Source organism: Lampetra fluviatilis, chromosome 3, assembly GCF_964198595.1.
Source record: "Lampetra fluviatilis chromosome 3, kcLamFluv1.1, whole genome shotgun sequence".
Taxonomy (NCBI): domain Eukaryota; kingdom Metazoa; phylum Chordata; class Hyperoartia; order Petromyzontiformes; family Petromyzontidae; genus Lampetra; species Lampetra fluviatilis.
The window spans coordinates 33,025,834-33,040,443 of NC_136277.1; the positions used below are offsets into that span (position 1 = coordinate 33,025,834).

Sequence of the window (14,610 nt, forward strand, 5' to 3'; positions counted from 1 at the left end):
TATTCAAGCTTGTGAAATTAAAGTAGTCTCGGTTGGTTCCCTGACACCACGTAACTGAGCCTCTCCGTTTAAATCTACTTGTTGATCTCCATTATACATTCCAGCTTATAAACCATTAAACCAACCAGGTGTACATATTAATCAGGTTTTTGCGATTCAATTCTAGCGACGTGTGACATCACGGGTCAGCCCCCCCCCACTCAACCCCCCCTCAACCACCCCCCCCCTTACCCACCCCCTCCGCCCCCCCCCCCTCCCTCAACCTCCCCTCCCCCCACCTCCGCCCCTCACTCTACCGGTCGCACGAGGCCACTCGTGACCTCGCCCTGCTCGGGGGCCTTGACCCCTCGACGCCCGTAAGGTTCGCGAGCAACGCGGCCACAACAACGCGCGGCCACAACAGCGCGCGGCCACAACAGCGCGCGGCCACAACAGCGCGCGGCCACAACAGCGCGCGGCCACAACAGCGCGCGGCCACAACAGCGCGCGGCCACAACAGCGCGCGGCCACAACAGCGCGCGGCCACAACAGCGCGCGGCCACAACAGCGCGCGGCCACAACAGCGCGCGGCCACAACAACGCGCGGCCACAACAACGCGCGGCCACAACAACGCGCGGCCACAACAACGCGATCACCGCCCAGGGACCACCTCCGGGCTAAACCCCGCGGAGCCGGCGTCGGCGCCCCTAACGGAGCCGGAGGTGCGTTTCGTGCGTCTTTGACCGGGCGAGCGAGCCTCGTCCGTAGCGGGCTGTGTCGGGCGACGTGTTTTCGGACGGACTTTTGGGCGAGGAGAAAAGCTAAGAGACGAGGTTCACACGGAGGCAATTGGTTTGAGCAGCGCCGCGAGCGAGGGAGAGAGCGAGAGTCAGAAAGAGTCGTCCATGGCTCTTGTGGAGGATGGCACTTTGCGAGACTTCGCCGGTTATGCTACAACATTTTTGAAAATGCAAAATTGTCACCGGGCGCTCGCCGCTTGACGATGGTATTTCTCTGGAGTGACCCGGGTAGGGTGACGGGGGGGGGCTGAGCGTTTTCTATCAAGATGTGAGATAAGTCATTTATTATTATCATGAACTAAATTAATATGCTTCTTTTTTTTTACCAGGTAAGCCCCACTGAGCTATATAGCTCTTTTTTAGAAGCGACCAGGCCACAAATGATAGCTCAACGAAGTGGCTTATTGCAGTGGAAATTTATAGCAGCCAAATATTCGGAACGCACGTTGATTTCAAATGTGTAGGAGAAAAATGCTACGCGACAATGGGGAGAACATACATACAACCTCCAAATATGCAGCAGGCGTCAGGGTCGGGATTGAACCCACGACCCCCTGTATACCAGGCAAGGTAGTTACCATCTTGCCAACGCGGCGTCCATCACCCTCCTCGTCATCATGATCACGGTTGTATTTTGTTGAGCGCCTTCAACTTGAAGGGAATATTTCCGACAAACTGCAGGTGTTGTGCAACGCTTGTGCATGCGAGAAGGTGGCCAGAGGATGTTCCAGTACAACATTCGATGCTTGAATCTATCCGTGCGAAGCTTTGAATCTTAACCCCGTCTTGTGTGTGTACGTTCTACAGGTACTCCGCCTACTCAAATTCCCTCCTACGCACTATTTACTCGTGTTGTTGGGGTTCACATAATATCCCGATGCAGGACTCTCCAAACAAAAACAAGAGTCTGTATGAATAATCGACACTGCTCTGTGCGCATCGTCGTCACTCGATTACTATCTGCGTAGCGTCTTTGCCGTAAATTAAACATTACGAATTCACAATGCAACACGCACTATGTTCGTTTGTCAAAGCGATGTAGACAAAGATAACGTTTTCAAATACGTATGTATAATTAATCAGGTAAAAGCCCATTGCGAGTGGGGGTGGAGTGGTAGTGCCGTGGTTAGCGCACTAAGCCCCAAAGCCAGCTATTTGAGTTGTGTTCCTGGCCACGGCTAATATCAGTGGTGAGTGATAACTGAACAGGTCCTGAGCGCCCCCCCCCCCTCCGACTGATCAACAGGGTGAAGTATGGTCAAATAACCCCAATTATCGACAAAAGGTGGGGAAGTCAGCAGTGTCTTTACTCACCGAGTCCACCAAATATTTTTCAGAAGCTTCCCGCATTGGGCTGACAGACCATTTCCACGAACGTTGTATGTACGTTGAACTTCTTTCGCGCCGCACGTAGCCAACCGTGCTAATCCGAGGTGCAGGGAGGGCGAAGGACAAACCGGAGAACCCGGAGAAAACCCCACCGCGCGTTTCGCGTGGAGCGAAACTCCGTACTGCCATCTCGTGGCACCACCTCGCAGCCCCCCCCCCCACGCCCAACAACACCTGGCAAGCCTCGGCGATCACCCATCCAAGTTCTCGTCACATGGCAATGATGTGAATTATGTCACAGGGTCTTTGGCACGTGGGATAAAAACTAGTGAATCCAGGAAACCCACCACGCATATGATTATTAAGAGCTCATTGAGATTAATGGTCTCCTGTTCACGGAAACCCCTGGGTTGTTTAACGTTTACAAATAGAGCCGTGGACACATCGCCCTTGGGTGGGAGCGAGGTAGCAATCTTCATTCACATCTCCCAACCCTTCCACCCTCCAATTGCTCCCAACAACACCCACCCACACCGTCTCCACCCCCCCGCACCACGCCAACGCTCACCCTACACTGACCACACTAGCACCACCACCACCCACCGCTCGACACTCTTAACCCCTGATCTGCACCGCAGGCTGGAACGCGCGGCATGTCGGCGGAGGGGCGAGGACCCCTAGCCTTGCCGACGCCAGCCCGGAACAGACAGGTGAGTGTCGGGTTACGCGCGCGACGCTCCAGTGGGGGCTTAGAGAGCACCATGCTTTCCAGCGGGATTTCGCTGTTGGGCTTAGCTGGAATGCGTGTGGCGTTACAGCACGTGAGCCTCTTTGCTGGGTGCTGCGCTGGCGTGGACCGAACCTCTCCGCGAGACCGATTCCTGTGGAACGCTTTGCTCGGGGGGCAAAGACGAACGCAGGTGGATAGGAGATGATCGCCGCCCAATGGCACCGCGCGTGGCAATTGTTTAATTGGTATTCAATATTAATGCACTCCCCTTCGCAGGTGAAAGGGCTCACGTGTAATGTCATCACATCTATTCCTCTATTTAAGGAACGAAACAGGAGGATTTCTCCACAATTTTGGCTGTCCGCCTGTTGATTCCTGTTGTAATTACTGGCGAATCGTTGTAGTCGGATAGTAAATGTTGTGGATTTGCTCTCCCACACACCGGTGTGCTGTACTAGTAACGAATTGGCATGTTCTGTTTACGTGACAAACCTTACTTAACTGGTCGTGTAGGGTGGTGGCGGGTTTAGCGATAGATCTATATTTACGCGATCTAACCCAACAAAACCTGTACTATGAATTATTAAACTGTTTAAAATTGCGCGTTATCGTATTTCAAATGCCGCATTACCGCCGTGAAAAGTAAAAGCGAGCATGTCTCGACGATGGAAATGCGCGCCGGACGACAGGTTTGGCAGGGCCCTTTTTTCTACTTGATCCAATATTTTTCGTGTGCTTTGATTTCGATTCAAATCAGCACTGGGCCATGGTCATGTTCACTGGCGTTCCTTAGCCACTGGTGGAATTTCCATGATCCGATGACCGAAACCAATTAAGCCACGTGACAACTGCTGTTGACGTCATCGCACTTATTTGTGCACGTGGTGTTTGATCATTTTATAGCCACCCCACAGGGATGATGATTGACCTTTGACCCTGACCAGGATTTGAACTTATATATATCCCAGCCCTTACCTTCAGAACAAAGAAAAACAAATGTCAACCCACTGCCGAATGAGGGCCTCCTCACGCCTTGCGGGTCGTGTGGGTTTTTATCTAAATATATTTTTCCATACTTCACCCACCACGCTATTACATGCTCTATACAACTCCACACCGTATTGCAATTGCTCCCTGTACGCATTCGATTTGATGACCGAGCTGACATCGCGCCCAATGTCATCCTTAGGGTCCCACCTTCGGACAGACCTGGCACCACAACCCCCACAAGCAGACAGCTCTTGCGTGCCCGACTGCCCAACCACGACCGCCCCCCCGCCTCCTGCTCCGTCGGCTGCCCCCCACAAACCGTGAAAATCCCCCACCGATCTCCATTGTTCTCTCTACGCCTCCCCCCCGAACCACCCCCTTCCTGTTTTCTTCTTTCCGCTCCTTTCTTTCACAACTTTGTCATTTTTCCCAGGTGTTTATTTATAGGCGGAACCCAAATAACAAAACAAAGCCCCCTCTCCCGCACCCCCCCCTCTCCCCAACCCCACGCTTCGCTTCTCTTCCAGTTTTCTTAGCGCCATTCGCCCGGGCTCGGCGTGTTGATTTTGGCGACGGCCGTGAGGCTCTGGCGAACGCTAATCCCCCCCCCCTCCTCCCCCCCACCGACGCGCCCACTTCTCCCCACACCCTCGTTGGCTCCTTGGGCAAAAAAAACCCAACAGGAATCCCCTCGTAAGTTGGGAGCTTTTAGCCGACCGCCTAGCCTAGCATCGCGGGTCTTAGGATGCAACTCAGCAACTCACGCCCTTATCACTCGGGATCGGATCGCCTGGCTGTGCGGTGGAGGCGAAGCTGGCGGCAATCAGGCGCGGTCACCAGTGCTGCTGATGAGCGGCGGTAAGGGGACGCCACGGTGGCTAGGAGATGTTAACTCCCTCGCCTGGTATGCAGGAGGTCGTGAATTCGATTCCAACCCCGATGATGCTTGCTGTATATTTGAAGTGTGCATGTCTCTCTCTCTCCGTGGTCGAATGGATTTTTCTCCAGGCCCTCCGGGTTTTCTCTCCACATTTAGAATCATCGTCACGCGTTTCGAGTATCTGGCTGTTTTACATTGCCATTTGATAAGCCACTCCGTTCAGCTATCATTTGCGGCCAGGACGCTTCTGCAAAAGAGCTGCATAGCTCTGTGGGCCTTACCTGCTAAAATAAAGCTAGTTTACATAGTTTTACTTCCTTCACAGGTTTACAGGGCTGTTGCCGTTAGGATCTGTCCGGGTTGTACACCGCGCATCGTTCCGGCACAATGTCTGACGTTTTTACGTCCACATGTTTCGCTGCCGTGACCTTTCGCTCCTCGTTCCGGCAACTTCATTGAGGGAAGCGTGGAAGTGAATGGAAGCTCCCCCGGGGGACAGGGGAGCGGAAATTCGGGCGAGGTGTCCAACAGGGCGTAGCATGACCCCCACGACAAGGCAGAACACAGCGGAGGGCGAGGGGTGAAAAGATGAAGAAGCATATTCATTTATCCTGGAGGAATCCGATGAGTTATAAAGCTTTTTTTTACCACAGAAGTACAGTAGTTTCACAGATGTCCAGTAACAGAAGGTGACGGCAGCGTCGTCCCCGCTTTGCCGCCAACGCCACAGAGACGGTGGCGGTGGTGGTGGCGGTGGTGGTGGTGGCAGTAGTGGTGGTGGCACAAAATAATTATTTCTTGCCGGTCGATTGGACGACAAAGTGCGCGGCTGCAAAGCCGATGACAAACGATGTCTGCCGACTGCGAACGGCACTCGCGACTTGATGGCCAAGTGACTCTTGAGAATGTCCTTTTTTGCGTGGTAATTTAAAACCTTTCGTTTTGGGTTTTTTTTTGTTCGGATGACATTAGGAAGCAAACAAAAAATGGTGTACAGCACATGCTGGGTGAAATAAACACGAGGTCATCATCGTCGTCGTCGTGAACACCACGACTGGGGTTTTTTTTCAATGGGGAAATCTGTACAATAGGCCGACGTTTTTGGCAACGGCCCTACTCGTTCAACAAAATTGGCCCCTTCGCCCTCGGCGACGTTGCCCAGAACGTAAGCCTACATTTTCAACAACAAATAAAAAAAATATCCATGGTATAACGTAAGACGTACTTAAACATGATAACAATGTTACAAGTAATTGACAGCGCTTTGGCGATCCAGTGCTTGATGATTCAAGGAAACTTGACTCTGCTGCTGCTGCTCTGTCTCTAGCGTATGGCGAGTATGTGGAAATCACGCGTCCAAGTTGAAGTCTGTGAGTCGATTGACGGCTTCGGGAGTTGCCGCGACGAACACGGCTCAGTCCGCCTGAGAGAGCGGCGTAGGATGTAGCTGTTCACGATGCGGTGGCTCCATTGTCTGGGCCGGGTGGCCGCAGTCGTGCCGTGGGTCGTCTTTGATTCTCCACTTGTGGAGGAGGTTTGTGGACGCCGCAGCGACCAGTTGCTGTTCTCAAGCGGTTTGTGGAGCACCGTAGTTTTCTTGGCAGATGAAATACATGTGGGGCAACGGTGAGACACTAAATGTTGAAATCAGTCCAGAGTTTGTTTCCACCAAACCAATTGCTGTTCAACAGTAGGACGCCACGGTGGCGAAATGTTTACTACCTCGCCTAGCAGGCAGGAGGTCGTGGGTTTGATCCCTTCCCTGACGCCTGTTGTATATTTTGAGTTTGTATGGTCTTCCCGTGGTCGCATGGATTTTTCTCCGTGTCCTCCGGTTTTTCCCTCCACATTTATAATCAACAACACGCGTTTAAGAGTATTAAGCCATTTCGTTGAGCTATCATTTGTGATCGCCAGGTCGCTTCTGAAAAAGAGCTGTATAGCTCAGTGGGCCCTTACCTGGTAAAATAAAAAAAATAGTTTAGTTTTAATAGAATGTGAAGGTGAGCCAGGTGAGACGACTGGGGGTGGAGGGGGGGGGGGGCTTGAGTGGCACTGCAGACCTCGTGTCTCCGGAGTCTTCGGGCCGGCTGCTGCTGATGAACAATAGCCCGTGAATTCTAAAGCAATAAATACACGCGCAGTATTTACTTAGTGGCGGGGACTTTTTTTTGTGGGTGACCAAATGACGCATTGTCCAAGAACTCTTTTAAACGGGGCAGGTTTTAGGGAGGGGGTGGGTGGAAGGTTCCTCAGGGGTAGGGGGAGGGGGCAGTATCCTGGGCAGCAAAAGGGTTCTACGGTGGCCATGAGATGTCAGTAGAACAACGGATTATTAATTCCATCCGTGCGGAGCTTTGAGTGTCACCTGCTTTGTACGCACGGTGGGTTTCACCCAGGTACCGTGGTTTCCTCTGGCGCTTCGGAGATGGGGCAATGAATTCAACTCGCGTGCAGGAACGCGACATGCGGCGACGGCTTGAGGAGGCCTTCATCCTGCAGTGGGTTGATCATGGCCCTTGATGTCGATACATGTGTCTCGAATGGGCACCTGAGGTTGTAGCGATGCGTTCCACGAAGGGGAAATGCCCACCGCATTTGTCACGAAAAAAAAAGAAAAAAGAACGGGGAAAAATACAAATTTTTTTCCACGTGGAGACAAATGCTCGTTCATAGGACTCGGCTGAATTTCCGAATTTTGGCAGGGCCCTCCTGAAAAGTAGTCCTGATATTCAGTTAGGCTTTTGGGAGCAAATAATACTTTTTTTATTATTTGAGAGTGTGGGGGTACCTTGGACGAGCTGAAATCCACGCTCCACTGCTGGTGTGCGCTTTGTAGTCGGAAGCGGTGACCCAGTGGTTCGCGCACTGCGCTACGAACCCGGCGCCCCGAGTTCCATTCCCGCTCATGACCAATAACTGTGGAAAATAATTGAATCAGTCCTGGGCAACCCCTAGGTCGACGGTGTTGGCCACTCGCTTCCCCGTGAGCCGTGCCGGCCTTCACAGGTGCTCGCTGACAGAACTTGCTCCAACAGTCTGTTCAAGCCCACACGGGGGATCTTCGTCTTATTTGTGCACAGTATTGTACAGCGTGTGTGGTGTTGGATTGTTGCTGCCTCAGTAATCTTGGACAATGAAAAGCTGGTCAACTACAATTAAGAACGGGATTTATTTATGTTTTTGCTGTTACCGAGAAGAAAATGAGATCTCGTCTGGCTGCTATTTGTCAACACTACCGTGCTTTTCAACTTGAATGTGCGTGAACTGACACTGAAAGGCACGTTTCATCGACACGCCAGTGACTCAGTCTGTCTGTCACGGCGCTTGCTTGAGTCATTCTTGTCGGGCACAGAGTCCAGGGAAAACTCACTCTACAAGAGAGAACCAGGGGTGCTGTGGTTGTGGTGATGATGATGATGATTATGATGCACCATGCATGTTTTTTTTTACTTTAAGACCGAAAACAGGAAGGCTTCTTCACAATTCTGACAAATCGCCCGACGAGCTGGTTGTTGTAATCGCCAGCGAAACGTCACGGTACTCAAGATTGTAAACGTTGTGGGGTTTACTCTCCAACACGCAGCCGGTGTGCTGAGGTAGTAACGAATTGTCACGTTTTGTTTTCGTGACAAACCTTACCGATTGGCTGTGTCGGGTGGTGGTGGGTTAACGACTAATTTATATTTACGCGACCTAACCCAATTTAACCTTTATTACGAATAATAATAAAGCCGACGACGTGTTATACTTCTTTTTTACCTTTGACCTTTTGAACTAAACGGTGACTTGAAAATGTTCACCAGAATAATCTCGCGTGATTTTAGAAGATGGAAAACAAAATCGAAACTCTCTTTTCCACCCATTCCACATTTAGTTCCCTTAGTCGAGAGGTGGGAGTAGTTTTCGTCACATGAATAAAAACAAATACAATCTGAGTAAACAAACGGGAGCGTTGGGGGTGGTGAACATTCACAGATATGTTCTCGTGCTACGATCGTGTGAACTCATCATCTTATCATCGCTTAAACAGTTCCGAGCAGATTTACATTGGTGGGAATTACTACATTCATCCCAGCGAGCGGTGGATGATGCCAACACTTGTGGATTTTTTTCCATCTGTAATCTACTCTGAGTAATTTTAATTTACCATCGCTCAGAATTATTTTTTAAATAAATGTACTAAGTTTAACCTCGTTTTATGCAAGTTCTTCAATTGAACTTGTTTTGTGTTTCTGTACCTGTTTTCACCCAGGTTTTCCTTGAAATTAGAGGATTTTTGGTTCTCAATGTGCACCCATCATTGTCGTTTTCAGCCATGATATATCCACTGCTGGATGAAAGCGTCCCTCCTGCCGCCTCCATTTCACCTCCTATAAGCACGGCCGGCTACGTACGGTGCGAAAGAAGTTCAACGTAGATACATTCGCATGAGCCGATCCGAGCGCTCCATCTCCACAATAGACGTCGTCTCAGGCGTGTTCTTCACACCTTTGACTGTCACTCCATCGCTAGCCTCAACCACCGGTCGTCATACAGTCTAAGCAACGCGTCCTGCTCAAGTTCACTGAACGCTCCTTAACAGTCAATGTGATGTCCCTTGATTATGCATATCAGAATCAGAATATGTATTTCTACTGGAGGAATCCGATGACCTAAAAAGCTCTTTTTCACAGATGTCTCTCGTGAAAATTACTATTGTAGAGCAAGGAGACACCCCCCCCCCACGTGACGCAGCAGTGCTGCTCGTGGGCATCGTTCCTCTGGTCGAACGACAGCCTCCATCCAATCTCGATTTGAAGTGTTCGTGACTGCAGGGATCCATACTCTTTGGTTCTTTGGGTAAAGTCAGGTAGGTGAAAAATTTAATGAAATAAATCACGACGTTTCGGGCGCAACACAAGCGTCCGTCATCAGGTGGGACAACCACAGCAATAAACAATTGCTGAAGTGGGCACAAGGGCTGTGCCCGAAACGTCGTGATTTAATGTATTTTATTTTTCACCGACGTGACTTTACCGAAAGAACCAAAGAGTCAGTAAGCCTCCATACAACCTGACGGCCCCTCGGCAAGTCACGCGTTAAAGGCGCGGCCCTGCAATTCTGCGCTCACGTCACTTGCTGGCAGAAGGGGCCTCCACTCGAGGGAGCGGTTCAAGAGAGCGAGGGTATTTGGCCTACTCTTCCACGCTGGCCCGACACCGTGGTGGAGGTGGGGAGTGGCCACACACTCTGGGGAGCTCCAAGCGGGTAACGATCCGACCCGCCCGGTCGCCCTCAATGGTGGTCGCGGCGTTTCAGAGTCGCGTCCGCTCAGCGTCTCACCCTGCCGGCGCTGCGGCGTCTCAAGATAAGGCGCAGCTCACGTCATCGCTTTTCAGCTGCCCCCACGAAGTTCCCACCCAACCCCTCCTCCCCCCCTCCACCACCTCCGCGACCCCCATCGCCTCCCGTGCCCGGTAATCCTTCGAATACCACTTGGCGCCAAAAGACAAACAGGCGGCCTCCTTCCTGCTGCCCGTGACTGACTGTTTTATTTTTTTGGTTCTCAATTCCCATAGCCGCTAATAACAGAGAGGAACGGCGCGCGAAGGTGCCACGGGTCTATTCTCTCACACCGCCACCACCACCACCGCCACCACCACGCAGAGTTGTCGCCGTGCAAATTACAGTCGTGACTTAGTGGGGGGGAGGGTGGTGGTGGTGTTTTTTTCGTCTTCTTCTTGTTCCACGTTCGTTTTCGTTGTGTCGTGACGAAGGCGCCTCAAGCGCACGGCGTTTGCCCTCCGTGACCGCGGAGCGCGTGCCTGCCACGCAGGCCACCCATCAACGCCGCCGCCGGTGGTGGTGGTGGTAGTAGTCAACACTGGCCATCCTCTATCCACTGCTGGATGAACGGCCTCCCTAAGCCGTCGATGGTCACCCGCAGTCCGCCGAGTACCTTGGTCGCCTTCTTCTAATTCTTTTTCTTGGTTCTTTCGGTAAAGTCACGTAGAAGGGAAATAATAAAAATAATAAAACATAATAAAATAATTCTCACGACGTATCGGCCACAACGCAAGCAGCCGTCCTCAGGTGAAGACCAGGTCTGTCGGGGAGACAGCGTCTGAATGGTCTTCACCTGAGGACGGCTGCTTGCGTTGTGGCCGATACGTCGTGAGAATTATTTTATTATGTTTTATTATTTTTATTATTTCCCTTCTACGTGACTTTACCGAAAGAACCAAGAAGAAGAATTAGAAGAAGGCGACCAAGGTATTTTATTATGTTTTTATTCTTTTATGTTTTATTGTTTTATTATTTCCCTTCTACCTTGGTCGCATTGCTCCGTTTTCGCGGGCGGGCGTCTCTTCGCTCCTTCGGCTGCCATTCCATCGTTAGTCTCGGCCACCGGAGCCGCCGCGTCCTATCCCAAGCGCGTCGTTCACGAATCTCGACAGTCCACACGATGCCGCCTACTTTGCGTGTCGCAAACACGCGCGGGAGACTGTGTGCGGGCCAGCACCACGCTCATTCGGCCGTCTATTTGTTGTCGTTGTCTCCGCAGAACTGATGTTCGCCCCATGCACGGAGGTCAATCATCTCAGGCTTAAGGTCATCTCGGTGGGACGCGTAACAGGGCCAGGTAACCCACGCCTCTCGCGTTGTACGTGACCGGGAGTCGAACCCGGGCCACCAGCGTTTCAGTGCGATGCGTGAACGATTTACTCCGCTGTACACACACAGCAGCCGCCACGCAGACGCAAACACACTTAGCGATGCGGGGTGAGCCAGACGACACGGAACTCCGGCTATGGGTGAGAGGCACCCGGGTGGCTCACGGATCACAGAGCTGAGCCGGCACCGCTGAGGCCCTGGGTTCGAATCCGGGTTTCAGCCACCCGTGATTAAACCGGGTTCTCAAGTGTAGCGAGTTGATGTTCTCAGCCCGGTCAACAATAACTGCACACAAACTGTCCCATCGTGTCCGTTCACATGTTAGGCCCATAGACTTACATAGAGACCGATAGACGTACACAAAGCCCCATAGATTCACATAGAGACCCATAGACTCACATAGCGACACACAGACTTACCTGGACTGAGTTGTGATTAAACTGGCTTCTCAAGTGCAGTGAGTTGATGGTTTTAACCCAACCCAGTCAACAATGACTCCACACAAATACATGGTCTTAAATTTGGTATTTAATTATATTTATTTACGTGACTACCATGCGACAACCGTCTCCATTGCGGGACCGAGTGTGGAAAACGATGTCGCTTGAAGAAATCTCAGAAGTAGCTCTGTAATATCTTCTTCTGCGGGACATTCTCCAACACTTCATGTCGTGATACGAGCCCCATAGCACTATTGGAATACATTTGAGACAAAACGGATTCAAAGTACTGTAGTGAGATGGTAACTCCATCGCTTGGTATACAGAAGGTTATGGGTTTAATCCCAAGCCCTGATGCCTGCTGTATATTTGGACTTTGCGTGTTCTCCCCATAGTCGCGTGGATTTGTCTCCGGGTCCTCCGGTTATTCCCTCCACGTTCAGAATGAACACACGCTCAGAGTATTTGGCTGATATACATTTACACGCGATGAGCCACTTCGTTGGGCTATGTTTGTAAGATCTTCTGGGTAAGAGAACCCTGGCTCCCACCGGGACTTATCGGATCTCAGGGGGTGGGCCACAAGACTGACAGCATTAGTCTCGACGGGCTGCCGGAGGATCGGTGTTGGTTTCCTCCGGGCCTAAGCCCCGTTATCGGGGAGAGTCAATTAAAAAAGGACCCCGGTCCCTCTTTCACGGGCTGCTGTCAGTCAACTCCGCAGAATGAGCCAATAGGAATTCCAACGGGCGCCGCTGATGGGAGCTAACGCTGCTAAGCTCACCTCCCACTGCCGAGTGAGGGGCAGGTGGGGGGGGGGGTGCAGCCGACGGAGACGTGAGAGCACGAAAGGCCGGGCGGTCTGGTGGGGCAGTGTCCTCGACGCGAAGTCCAGACGAAGGTTCGATTCCAATCGCAGGTTCTCGCGACCCTCTTGATTCGTGCTAAATGCGTATTGGGATGTATGAATGTTCTTCTGCAGAATTGGGCCTCCAGAGACACCGTGACATAATTCGCATCAATGGCAATGGCACGAGATCACTCTCAACGTGCCCGATCTCAGCGGACCTTGACAACTAAGCGGGCTGGGGGCCTGGAGTGCCCCCCTCCCCCAATAGGCAAACTTCCACTAAAATCCAAAAACATCTCCACGTAGCCAGACACTCCTGAAAGAGGAGCAGCTCTGCGACGTTTCCATTGGGTAGTAACGATGATACATTTATCAATATAATAACGCACTGCCCATTGTAAATGCAAAGGTAGATAAAGGTCTCCGGATGCCGGCCCAATCGATGGGGTTGTTTGACCATATTTCACTAGGCTGATTGGTGTGAGTCGGTGAAGCGGTAGATGGGGTGGCGAGGATGAGCGGGTTCACATTTCGCTCATAGCGCGCTAACCACGCAAGATGTTATTTCCATCGCCTGGTATGCAGGAGGTTGTGGGTTGTTTGGAGTTTGCGTTGTCTCTCTCCCCGTGGTCGTGTAGATTTTTCTCCGGGTCCTCCGGTTTTTCCCTCCACATTTAGAATCAACATCACGCGTTTAGATTATATGGCTGCTATACATTTCCGCACAATAAAGCCACGACGTTGAGCTATCATTTGTGTGTGCCAGGTCGCTTCTGAAAATGAGCTGTATAGCTCAGTGGACCTTACCTGGTAAATTAAAATAAATCGTACTGCACAACCGCTCCACCCAATAGGTACGTAACCGTATTTTGCCACAATTTTTTTCGTCTCCTCCGGATAGCGACAGAGAGTTTTCGTTATTATTCATTTTCATCTTCACACTATCTGTCCGCCCGTCCGTGCGTCCGTCTGCGCTTGTGGCTGTGCCCCTCGGGCCACGCATATCTACGCGCGCGCGGGCGCGTGTTTTTGTGTGTGTGTGTGTTGTGTTCTGGCCACTTGAAAACGGGTTGACAAATCACCCGCTGACAAGGCGACTCGGCCCCCCGTGCGTGTGGCGGACAAAGGGGGTGGCGGGGGGCGCGCGCGAAGCCACAGACCCCGGAGAGGGCATCGCGACGACCTTTATTATTTGACAAAAAGAGAAACCAAAAAAATAACAAAGACATATTGTCCCCCGTGTGGCCTGTAACAGACTGTTGGGCCACGTGCTTTTAGCGAGCACCTATGGAGGCCAGCACGGCACACGAGGGGGTGGGTGGCATTCAGCACACCGACCGCCTTTGTCTCCCCAGTGGCAATGTTTACACACCGCACCAGGTACCAATGTTTAGGCTGAGTCGACCTAGGGGAGGGTTAGGACCGGTTTAGATAATCGTCACTGGTGTTGGCTGTGAGCGGGTATCGAACGCGGGTCGCCGGGTTCGGAGCGCAGCGCGCTAACCGCTGGTAGTGTAGCGGTGTGTGTGAAACACAAAGACACACACACGCACCCCACTACCACTACTGCCACACAATGCAAAATACGAGCGAGCAATGAATGGAGTGGTCAGTGGACATGTATTTTGCGTGTACGTGCTTGTGTACCTGTGTGCGCCCACGCGTAACTGGTAATTGTAGCCAGGACCGCCCAGAGAGGTGGGGTGTGCGTGGAGGAGGAGGAGGAGGGGGGGGCAAAGGGGGGCAATTTAACCGGACCTCACACAAAAGAGGGCTCCCATAACGGGGTGTGTGGGAGGGGCTGTGTTTGTTCGGTCGCTAATGCATGAGGCGGTCCCACGTGGCATTCTGCCGCTCCCGGAGTCTCCACGAACCTCGTGGCCTGAGCCCCCCCCCCACCCCCTATTTTTTTGTTGCCGTACGGCTGCTGATGTTGATGCAGAGCAACAACTGC

The 14,610-nt window shown here is 51.9% G+C and overlaps 1 long non-coding RNA gene across 1 annotated transcript; it reads left to right on the forward strand.

Moving 5' to 3' along the window:
* The first annotated feature begins 523 nt into the window (after positions 1-523).
* Positions 524-4,093, forward strand: LOC144949843 (uncharacterized). Its single transcript, XR_013640310.1, has 3 exons — positions 524-702; positions 2,748-2,819; positions 4,029-4,093. It is a non-coding gene; the product is annotated as an uncharacterized LOC144949843 (long non-coding RNA).
* Positions 4,094-14,610: the final 10,517 nt, after the last annotated feature.